This window comes from Gossypium arboreum, chromosome 9 (genome assembly GCF_025698485.1).
Source record: "Gossypium arboreum isolate Shixiya-1 chromosome 9, ASM2569848v2, whole genome shotgun sequence".
Lineage (NCBI taxonomy): Eukaryota > Viridiplantae > Streptophyta > Magnoliopsida > Malvales > Malvaceae > Gossypium > Gossypium arboreum.
The window spans coordinates 25,376,298-25,388,919 of NC_069078.1; positions in this window are offsets into that span (position 1 = coordinate 25,376,298).

Genomic DNA, 12,622 nt, shown 5'->3' on the forward strand with positions numbered 1-12,622 from the left:
ATTCAACACCAACTCTTGCCGCCCCCTGTTAGCAAAATAAATGCTCCTTGCTTTCCATGGGATTCGAACCCATGCCTCCCCTCAGATGCTCCACACGCTTCTTGCCACTAAGCCACAAGGCTTTTTGTGTCATATTTTATCCCCAATTAATTATAAGGTCTAAAGGCCAAAGTCCAGGTTCCCTTAAAAAACCAAAATAAATTGCAAGAGCCAAGACTTCAACCAAGGCTCCCATACAACCTTAATGACGCCACAACCACTAGACTACATGCTTCCTTGTGTCATTTATTTACCACAATAATTTAAAAGGCCCTCATCCAAGCATCCAGGTTTTTTTCACTTAATACCAAAATTTTTGCTAAAGCCCAAGTTTGAACCCAAGATTTCTCTAACACTTCTCAAGGCCATTAACCACCAAAGCAGACATTTAATTGAGTCATTTCATTGCACAATTAAATACCTATATACAACCTCCTTACGGGCCCACACTCAAGGCCCAATATTTCTAGGCCCAAATTCGGGGTGTTACAGCTGGTTAGTTCCCTAATCGAACCTCATGCGGTTTTTTTTAAAGTTTCGGTTTATGTTCTTCTTAGGCCGAATGGTTGCTATCCCTTCTTATGAAGGGACGATGTCTTTTATTTTAACACTAGCTTTTGTGCGATTGTGGCTAGGGATTCAATCTCTTTAACAAGTGTGGAGCCGATTGCTTTCCTCTGCAAGTGCCTAATCCGTTATTGGTAAGCGTTAATGATCTAGTTGTGTTTAAATGGGGTTGCAGACCCTTATTAATTGATTAACTATTCTTCAAGGGTCAAGTGTTGGGGAATACTTTGTGTGGATCAAGGAAGGGCTACGATTGTTGTTGGTGAGTAGTATTTTGTTTAAGCGTTCATAATCAATGACAGTATGGTTGAGATTAACAAAGGTGTAAACTAATGAGATGTGATGGTTGGTCATAGGTTCTCGATCTCGGTGGCAGTACGGCTACAACTCTTTTACAGGTGTGTAATCACACTGTGTTAACATGGAATGGCAAAAGCTGGAAGTATACAACTGTTGACACCACACGAGTGTATGCTTGCTCGAATGGTGAGCCGAATGCCTAAAGCGTAGGCATTCAACTGAAAATGCCACCATGAACGTTTCATGGGCTTAGGCCGACGTTGGGCCACGATGGGCCAAAATGGGTCGTATGGGCCCCACGGGCTCATAGGATCGCACGGGCAAACAGCACGGATGTGTGGGAACTATTGGGCTGGCTGTGTTGTGTACACGGCTAGGACCATTATTTTGGCTTATTGGGCTCCACGAGCGTGTGGGCCCATATGGGCAGTATGGTGGGCTCAGGCCCATTTGTGCTATTTAATTGTTAAAGGTTGCATGGGTGGCACGAGATGACTGTGGACCTACTATTGGGTCGATAAGTGTACCTAAACCCTAACTTGTTAAATGACTGTTTTAACCCTATAAGGTAAATGACCAAAATACCCCTATGTGATGTATAACTATTGAGCATGCCATTCTTATCGTATGTACATTTATATTATGTTGCATTGCATGGGGTGGGGTATATATATTATTGGAGGAAGTTTACTAAAAGGCTATAAGCATATTACTGGGAGCTTTGTTGCAAATACTGTTAGTGCCGAATCCAATGCTTTATTCTAGAGTGTAGGGATGGGTGGGTCGATTTATTCCCTACATGGAGTGGAGTGTAGAGGACAGTTGGGTAGGATTTTTTTGTGCATTACTGATATTGTACTGTAATGGGCTAAGGTCCACACTAATATTGTCACTGATATAGGTTTAAGCTCAGACTGTTCAGATATTGTATGTTTGACTATTCATTAGCTAGGGATTACACACTGAGTTTTATACTCACCCTTTTCTGTTAACTGTGAAGGTAAATCCTTAGGCGGATCGGTGCTGCGAAGACCTCAATGATGGCCACACCACTGCTTCTATTTTCTTTTATTTGCTATTGGATTTCATTTTGGGTCATGTAATAAGGCCTCTTTAGTTTTCTTGTTTAAATTCGGTCTGTTGAGAACGTAAAGTGCGGTTTTCCAAAACAATAACTTTTTTAAAAACACTAACTCTTCGCAACGCTTTTTGAATGCTTCCGCAACAATAAGAGTTTTAAAAGTAATGATAATTTTAAATAAATAACGAATAAGCTAAAATAATTTGAGAACTAACAAAGAGGTTTCACATTTCCAAACGAGTTTTCATCAAGAACAAGTTTTCGAAAAGCACTCCAATGTGACATCACAGATTCGGCCATAACGTCTAGGTCGGGTTTGGGGTGTTAGATTTAGTCGTATCAGAGCCAAGTTGCAAAACCCAGCTGTAGATTTGGGTATTCTCTAAAAACGTAAATTTTAAAGAATTGTTTCATACAGTGCAAAATATCTTGAGGTGTTGTTTTGGAAGGTGTGGTCTATCGAGTTCTCCGGTGCCGATTCTGTAAGTTCTCTAAAACTACTATTTTAACTGAAATACTAAGACTTTCATAGATAATAGACTATACTGAAACCTTTATTAGAGTACCTAAAACTCTAGTAACACTACGATTTGCGAAAAACGATCAACTCTGAATTGTTGGTGCTGTATTTCATAAAACATCTGTTAATAAACAATAGAACTATAAAACTAATGCACAAAACTGTTAATACAGATAATACACAAATTGACTATGAGCACTAGAGGTACTCGTGGAAGGGGTATAAGAGGCCGCGGCGGAGGCTATGGAGGTGCCCGGGCTGGATCTTTGGCATCGGGTCATAAGCCTAACATTGAAGGAAGGGAGGCACCAGCTTCACCGGTGACTGAGAATGGGTCACATGATCGTAGAGCTGGGGACGACGCACTGTCCCAAGCTATGCTACGTATTCTGGAGAGGGTCGTTGGGCTTAATACTGGTACTATGGGCCGTGGGTCTGTAATGGAATGACTCAAGTCTAATGGGGTTGAGATCTTTAGGGGTATCGCTAGGGTTGCTCCTAATCTAGCTGAATATTGGATAAAGGCCATAGAGAGGATTATGGATGATCTCGACTGCACCCTTAAGCAAAAACTAAAAAGTGCAGTGTCGTTGTTGAAAGATGAAGCCTATCAGTGGTGGCTTACTGTGGAAGAGGGTACTCAGCCTGATCGATTAACTTGGGAGTTTTTCAAGAATACATTTCATGGGAAATATGTGGGCGCTAGCTATGTTGATGCCCACAGAAGGGAATTTCTGAATCTGACCTAAGGAGATAAGTCCATAGCAGAGTATATGGCGAAGTTTTTGCGATTGAGCCGCTATATGTAAGGCATGGTGGTCACGGAGTATGAGCGCTATGTTCGTTTTGAGGATGACCTCAAGGATAATTTACAAGTTTTGATAGCTCCACAGAGGGAGCGAGATTTTACAGTTTTAGTAGAGAAGGCAAAGATCATTGAGGATGTGAAACGCGCTGAGAGCCAGAATCGTGAGAAGGATAAGGGGAGAAACAAGAGGGTTTGGAAGCCCTCAAGTTCAGCTATGGGGTCTAAGAAAAAGGCCAGAGTTGATGGGCCAGCTAGAGTTGGGGCATTTGTTGCCACATTTGGGTTACAATCTTGTACTATTTGTGGTTAGCGCCATCAGGGCGAGTGTTGGGTATAGATAGGGTATGTTTTAGGTGTGGATCTATGGAGCACCGTATTAGGGATTGTTCACAGAGGCCAGATCAGATGCCAATTTCTGGTAGAGGTACTGTTCAGCCGCAGAGAGCTTTTCAGCCAGAGGTGGAAATGGTATGGGTTGTGGTCGTGGGGTATCGGGCAGAGGTCCTGGTCATACTGAGGCTAGGCAACTGGCATTGGTTTATGTTGCACATAGCCGAGAGGACTGAGACACCCCAGATGTTATTATGGGTATGTTATTTATCCACTATGTACCTTACACTGCATTTATTGATGTTGGTTCTACGTACTCTTATATAACATGCACTGTGTCTGAGACTTTGGGTGTGGTATGTGAAAACACAACGAGTGAGATTACTGTGTTAAGTCCATTAGGGCAGTCAATACGAGTGAACAAATTGTTTAAAGATGTACCCTTAGAGGTTCAAGGAAAAATCTCTTTAGCTGATTTAGTAGAGAAGGCAAAGATCGTTGAGGATGTGAAACGCGCTGAAAGCCAGAATCGTGAGAAGGATAAGGGGAGAAACAAGAGGGTTTGGGAGCCCTCAAGTTCAGCTATGGGGTCTAAGAAAAAGGCCAGAGTTGATGGGCCAGCTAGAGTTGGGGCACTTGTTGCCACATTTGGGTTACATTCTTGTACTATTTATGGTTAGTGCCATCAGGGCGAGTGCTGGGTATAGATGGGGTATGTTTTAGGTGTGGATCTATGGAGCACCGTATTAGGGATTGTCCACAGAGGCCGGATCAGATGCCAATTTCTGGTAGAGGTACTGTTCAGCCGCAGAGAGCTTTTCAGCCAGAGGTGGAAATGGTATGGGTTGTGGTCGTGGGGTATCGGGCAGAGGTCTTGGTCATACTGAGGCTAGGCAGCTAGCACTGGTTTATGCTGCACATAGCTGAGGGGACTGAGACGCCCCAGATGTTATTATAGGTACGTTCTTTATCCACTATGTACCTTACACTGCATTGATTGATGTTGGTTCTACGTACTCTTATATAGCATGCACTGTGTCTGAGACTTTAGGTGTGGTTTGTGAAAACACAATGAGTAAGGTTACTATGTTAAGTCCATTAGGGTAGTCAATACGAGTGAACAAATTGTTTAAAGATGTACCCTCAGAGGTTCAAGGAAAAATCTTTTTAATTGACTTGATGGAACTTTCTTTTGGGGAATTTGACGTAATATTGGGAATGGACTGGTTGGTTAAGCATCAGACGAATTTGGACTGTGCTATAAAACGGATGATTCTAAGAACTGAAGAGAGGGAAGAGGTAATTGATGTTGGGGAGCATCGGAATTATCTTTCGAATGTGATTTCTGCACTTAGAGCTGAAAAGTTGGCTCGTAAGGGTTGTGAGGCATATATAGCCTATGTCAGTGCTTCTAGGACTAAGGATACGTCTGTTAAGGATATTAGAACGGTTAAGGATTTTCTAGATGTTTTTCCCAAAGAGTTACTGGGGTTACCTCCTAACCATGAAGTTGAGTTTGGGATAGAGCTTTTGCCTGGTACAGCTCTGGTGTCTACCGCCCCTTATAGAACGGCGCCGAAGGAGCTTGTAAAGCTTAAGGCTCAAATTCAAGAGTTGCTGGATCGAGGGTTTATCCGCCCGAGTGTGTCTCCATGGGGAGCACTGATTTTATTTGTAAAGAAAAAGGATGGAACAATGCGGATGTGCATTGACTATCGATAACTAAACAAATTGACTATTAAGAATAAGTACCCCCTACCAAGGATTGACAATCTATTCGACCAATTTCAAAGAGCTTCGGCCTTTTCTAAAATAGATCTCCCATCGGGGTACCATCAACTAAGGGTCAAGGAGACTGATGTATACAAGATAGCATTTAGGACTCATTACGGTCATTACGAGTTTTTGGTGATGTCATTTGGATTGACGAATGCACCAGCAGCTTTTATGGATTTGATGAACTGAGTGTTCTAGCCCTATCTAGATCGATTCTTTGTGGTGTTTATAGATGACATTTTGGTGTATTTGAAGGCTAAGGAGGAACATGATGCACATCTTCGGGTTGTTCTGCAGATTTTGAGGGAAAAGCAACTGTATGCTAAATTCAGCAAGTGTGAAATCTGGCTACATGAGGTAACTTTTTTGGGTCACGTGGTGTCTACTGAGGGAATTAGGTTTGATCCTCGAAAAATAGAAGCAGATCTAGAATGGAAGCAACCTACGTCGGTATCTGAAATTTGAAGCTTTCTGGGTCTGGCAGGGTATTATTTCCGGTTTGTTGAGGGGTTTTCGTTGATTGTTGCGCCTCTGACTAAGTTGTTATGTAAAGAGGCACCGTTTAACTGGACTGATAAACAACAGGGAAATTTTGAGAAACTCAAGAAGATTCTGACTGAGGCCCCTGTCTTGATACAGCCAGAATCTGGGAAGGAATTCACTGTCTACAGTGATGCATCACATGTTGGTTTGGTATGCGTGCTGATAGAGGAGGGTAAGGTAGTGGCTTATGCGTCTCGACAACTTAAGACACATAAAGCGAACTATCCGACGCATGACTTGGAGTTGGCTGTGGTGGTATTTGCACTGAAGATTTGGAGGCATTACCTGTATGGTGAGAAGTGTATCATTTACACAGATCACAAGAGCCTCAAGTATCTCCTCACTCAAAAGGAGCTAAACCTGAGGCAGCGTAGATGAGTCAGCTGCTTAAGGATTATGACTGTTCGATTGAATACCATCCTGGCAAGGCTAATGTGGTAGCCGATGCACTGAGCGTTAGGGTTGTTACTGATTTGAGAGCGATGTTTGCCGTCTCAATTTGTTCGACAATGGTAGTTTATTGTCCAAACTTCAAGTTAAACTGAGGTGGATTGAACAGATTAAAAGTAAGCAGCTAGAGGATGAGTTACTGAGTTTGCGTTTCCAGTGGGTAGAGAATAGGGAAACTTTAGATTTTAGGCTGAATGGTGAAGGGGTACTTTGTTTTCGTGGGAGAGTGTGTGTACCGAAAGATACTGGTTTGAGACGGACTATATTGCAAGAAGCGCATAGTAGTCCTTACACTATGCATCCTGGCAGAAATAAGATGTATCGAGACCTTCAGGAGCTATATTAGTGGCCAGAACTTAAGTGGAAAGTTACTAACTTTGTGAGTAAGAGCCTAACTTGCCTGCAGGTTAAGGCGGAGCATCAGTTGCCTTCAGGATTACTTCAACAGTTAAGATTCCACTTTCAAAGTGGGAGAGGGTAACTATGGACTTTGTTAGTGGGCTACCTTTAACGCCTTCTAAGAAAGATTCGGTGTGGGCCATCGTGGATCGGTTGACCAAGTCTGCCCACTTTATACCTGTTCGTACTGATTACTCACTACAGAAGCTGGCTAACTTGTATGTATCCAAAATTGTGAGACTGCATGGGGTATCGGTTTCTATTATATCCGATAGAGATCCTCGCTTTACATCATGGTTCTGGAAGAAGTTGCATGAGGCACTGGGTACAAGGTTAGACTTCAGTACTGTGTTCCATCCTCAGACAGACGATCAGTCAGAAAGGGTGATTCAGATACTGCAGTATATGTTAAGAGGTTGTGTGATTGACTTCCGGGGCAGTTGGGAAGATTACTTATCGTTGGTGAGTTTGTTGATGGGCGTCGAAACCACCAAGTATAATTCCTACAAAATAACTCTAATTAGTAGTAGAGTGGTAGTAGGGTCGAGTCCACAAGGATTGGATGCGATAATCAACTTCCGTGTATAGCTTATGATTAGATTGTCTGTCGTGTCGAAGGCCGTGGCAATAGTTGTGCCCAGACTCCAATCGTACCTGCAAAAATTAGAAATAAATGTAAATCGAGGATTTTTGAAATTTTTAGAAATTAGGTAATTGAAACAACATAAATTAAATAAATTAGAAAATAAATTTAGAATTTCGCAACAGATAAAATAAGCCTTAGCCTTAGACTCGGTAATTTCGTATCAAGAATATCCTAACCACCAATTCTTCCTCTAGTAGCTAGTTCTGGTATGACCTGCAAACCAACCCTTACCAATTATCTAACTGGGATACACGTGTTCTCGATTCAAGATTCCTACAGCCTTGCGTTCCGAAAAACCCAACTCGAATTAACGGCCTCAACCACGTGGGTCATTTAAACCCGATCACTTCTTCCTCAATTTGTTCTCGAAAATCCAAATACAGCACGTCCGACTCGAATCTCCAACTGTAAGCAAACACGACTCCAATCCAACGTGCACTTTGACTTGAAATCAAATTTAACTTTAATGGATGATTAGTCTATCCCGATACTTAGGAAAAAAATGAATACCGATAGGATGGATTTTTAACACGAATTCGTATCTCACGATTCCCGACCGGAAAGAACACCGGCCTAAAGCTAAGATGAAATTTAGTTAAGCATAAAATTGTTCATGCTTTGTGAGATTGGAAAGGAGATTGATGATTATGGTCAAGTAATGAATGGAAATGACTTGGAGAGAAATTGGCCCAATTATGGAAAAATAACAAAAATTGGAGACAAGGCTACAAAATGTAACGTCAAATTGAAGAGAAAAAACTGATATTTCAATTCCAAATTGAAGAAGGAAATACAAGAGAGAGAGTAATTCAATTCCAAAATGAAATAGGAATGTAAAGATAAGGGATGATTTTCTAAGAACTAAAAGCCCCTATTTATATACATGGGGTTTACTAAAAATAGCTTAACCTAAATTAATAAAATAAATAATAAATAATAAAATAAAATAAAACAAAATAATATCTTCCTATTTTTAGCTATTTACAAAGTCAAAATATATGATAAATCCTTGGCTTTCTTCATCCTTTTGATTTGGCCCCGATTCAACGATTTGTCTTTCAATTTGGCCCCTTTTTGCTCATTTTTGACCAATTGCATCCCTGACAAGATTAAATCATAAAAACACCAATTAAGCAAGGACCAATTCAGAAATAAACCAAATTAAGCACAAGAATCATGTAAATTAATATGTTTATCATTTGCATACAATAATAGCTATCAGTCTAGCATACAGATGGCACCTTTTGAGGCATTATATGGTCGTAGGTGTCGTACTCCTTCTTGTTGGATAGAGTTGGGTGAACGGTGTATTTTGGGCCCTGAGTTGATTTTAGATTTCGAAGATAAGGTTAGGTTGATTCGGGATCGTCTTAAGATGGCTTCGGATAGACAGAAGTCTTATGCAGATCTGAAACGTAAGGAGATTGAGTTTTCGATGGGGGACTTGGTGTTTCTTAAGGTCTCGCCATGGAAAAAGGTAATGAGGTTTGGTCCAAAGGGCAAGCTAAGCCCTAGGCTCATTGGGCCTTATCGTATATTGAAGCGTGTGGGACCGATTTCCTATCAACTTGAGTTACCTCCAGAGTTGGATCTGATTCATGATGTGTTTCACGTCTCTATGTTGAGGTGATATCGCTCCGATCCTTCGTACATTGTGGCAACTGAGGAGATTGAAGTTAGACCAGATCCGACCTTTGAGGAAGAGTCGGTTCAGATTTTAAACTGCGATGTAAAAGTTCTTAGAAGGAAGTCAATTCCACTTGTCAAGGTGCTATGGCGTAATCACAGCTCCGAGGAAGCTACATGGGATCCTAAGGAGGCGATGTGATAGCAATACCCTCACCTATTTTGATCAGGTAAATTTCGACGCTGAAATTTCTTTTAGGGGGTAGAGTTGTAACGCCCCAAGTCTTCAGTAATTTAATTTGTGTGTTTTGTTGTGTGTGGCTTGCTTTCTTTATTGGTTAAAGGAGTTTTAAGAGGCGTGAGAGGTCCTCGGTTCAAACCTAGGCTCTGGCATAATTTTGTTTTTTTGTAATTAGTAGCCTTGTTTTCTACTAGTGGACTCTTAAGTTAAGGAGAGCGCTGCAAGACATGAAGAGCGTGTTGGTTAAGTGGCTAAGGGTGTGTTGAGTGTTCTTGAAGTTTAAGGTTCGAGGCTTAACAATGTATTTAAGTATTTTATTTTGCTAGGTGCCGTGGAAGTGTCCCAAGTTGGCTGAAATTGTTGGGGTTTGAAAGAGTTGTTGAGGGGTGGTTGTTGGAGGGAGTTTTGAACAGATAGGGAGAGTGATTTGTAGAGTGATAGGGGGAGTAAGTGGGGAGATTTTGTAAGGATTGGGGTAGTGATCGGTTGAAGATAATGGAGGACCCGGATGGGGGGAGTTAGGAGTGTCGTTTGGGAAAAAAAGAAACCATTTTGGTAAAACATCAGTCACATTGTTTTGGGGAGTGTCGAATTGACTCTTTTGGGAACCTTTCTTTGGAGAACAGATTAGTGCCAAGGAATTGTGGGTGTTTTTCTTTTCTTTTGACGTTTGAGGACTTCTTATGTTTATTGTTTCTCTTCTTCTTTTCCTTTTTGGACGAACATCCCTTTTTTCTAGCATTCTTTTGTTTCGTTTTGAGCCTTGCTTGGGGAACCGATTCATTCCTTATTTGCTCTTGCTCTCCGAGTTGTCATGATAGATTGCTCTATGTTTCTTCTTTGGCCAAACTTTGATAGGATCTAGAGAGCGTTCTTCTCTTCCTCTTATTTTCTTTTCTGCTCTTCTCTGTGCGTAACTATTTTTTGCTGTGGGGCTGTCGAAATCCCTTGTGTGCTAGTAAGTTCCTTAATCGAACCTCATGCGGTTTTTTTTTTTGAAGGTTCGACTTATGTTCTTCTTAGGCTGAATGGTTGCTATCCCTTCTTATCAAGGGAAGATGTCTTTTGGTTTAACACTTGCTTTTGTGCGATTGTGGCTAGGGAATCAATCTTTTTAACAAGTGTGGAGCCGATTGCTTTCCTCTGCAAGTGACTACTCCTTTATTGGTAAGCGTTAAGGATCTAGGTGTGTTTAAATGGGGTTGTAGACCCTTATTAATTGATTAATTTTTCTTGAAGGGTCAAGTGTTGGGGAATACATGGTGTGAATCAAGGAGGGGCTACGATTGTTGTTGGTAAGTAGTATTTTGGTTTAACTGTTCATAATCAATGACAGTATGGTTGAGATTAACAAAGGTGTAGACTAATGAGATGTGATGGTTGGTTATAGGTTCTCGATCTCGGTGGCAGTACGGTTACAACTCTTCTATAGGTGTGTAATCACACTACTGTTAACATGGACCGGCGAAAGCTAGAAGTATACAATTGTTGACACCACATGAGCATACGCCAGCTCGAGTGGTGAGCCGAATACCCAAAGCGTAGGTATTTGCCAAAAAGGCCACGTTGAACGTTTTATGGGCTTAGGCCGACGTTGGGCCACGATGGGCCAAAATGGGTCGTGTGGGCCCCACAGGCTCCTGGACCTGCATGGGCAAATAGCACGGATGTGTAGGAACTGTTGGGCCGGCTATGTTGTATACACGACTAGGGCCATTATTTGTGCTTAATGGGCTACACAAGCGTGTGGGCCCACATGGGCCATATGGTGGGCTCGGGCCCATTTGTGTTGTTTAACTGTCAAAGGTTGCACGGGTCGCACAAGACGACTGTGGACCTACTATTGGGTCAATAAGTGTACCTAAACCCTAACTTGTGAAATGACTATTTTACCCCTATAAGGTAAATGACCAAAATACCCCTATACGATGTATAACTGTTGAGCATGCCATTCTTATCGTATGTACATTTATATTATGTTGCATTGCATGGGGTGGGGTGGGGTGGGGTGGGCCATATATATTATTGGAGGAAGTGTACTGAAAGGCTATAAGCATATTACTGTCAACTCTGCTGCAAATAATGTTAGTGCCAAAACCGGTACTTTATTCTAGAGTGTAGGGATGGGTGGGTCGATTTATTCCCCACATGGAGTGTAGGGCTGGACGGAGTGGAGTGTAGAGGATGGTTGGGTAGGATTTCTTTGTGCATTACTGATACTGTACTGTAATGGGCTAAGGCCTATACTGATATTGCCACTGATATGGGTTTAAGCCCAGACTATTCAGATATTGTATGTTTGATTGCTCATTAGCTAGGGATTACACACTGAGGGCATGTTTGGTTCACTGGAATGGAATAAGGCTGTAATAAAATAGAGTTGTAATAGAATAAAGCTGTAGTGGAATAGAGCTGTAATGAGTAATTCAATTGTTTGGTTGAATGTAATGGAATAGAACTATAATAGTATTATTGTGTTTGGTCGAATGGAATAGATATGTAATAGCATAAATAAAAAAGCTAAAATGACCATAATACCCTTAGCAAAATTTTTTGTAGATATGGGTATTAAATCTTAATAAGATTATTATTTAATATTAGTTAATAAAAATAGAAATAAATAATTTAACCATATTTTAATATAATTATTATTAAATATACTTTAATAACATTATTAATATAATTATTTTTATATTAAATTAGATTAAAATGTTTTATTTTTATATTTTATATTTAAATATCTAAATAATTTATTTACTATATTTTAAAATAGTACACTATTATTTTAATGCATTGCTTCTCAAGTTATGAGTTCAACTAAAGTTTCATTTATTATTTACATAATTTTTATATAAAATTTTTACATGTGTTATAATTTAAAATTAATTAATTTTATTAAACACAAAATTTTTATTAAAAAATAGTCACAAAGCATCCAAAAGAAAAAGAGCACCTTTTTATTTTTCTTTTTTCAACTAAAAGAAACAAAAAAATGTTTGTTGGGGCTTTTCTTTTTCATGCCTTTTTTAATTGTTAGGGTTTTTCTCTCATTGCAGGTGCATCATTTCTCACCCTTTTTTTTTGTGTTACAAGTCAAATACTTCTCTTTCGGATGGAGCTTGATTTATTTGATTAAAAATTGACTTCATCAATATACTCAAAATAAAAAAGCTTTGCTTCCAATTTAAGTTTCCCTAGAATTGCCTATTTATCTGCTTAGTTACTTTGTCCACCAAATCCCAATGCTCCATAACAATACTCCCTCAACAGCTTTGCCATCCAGTTCAATATCGAAG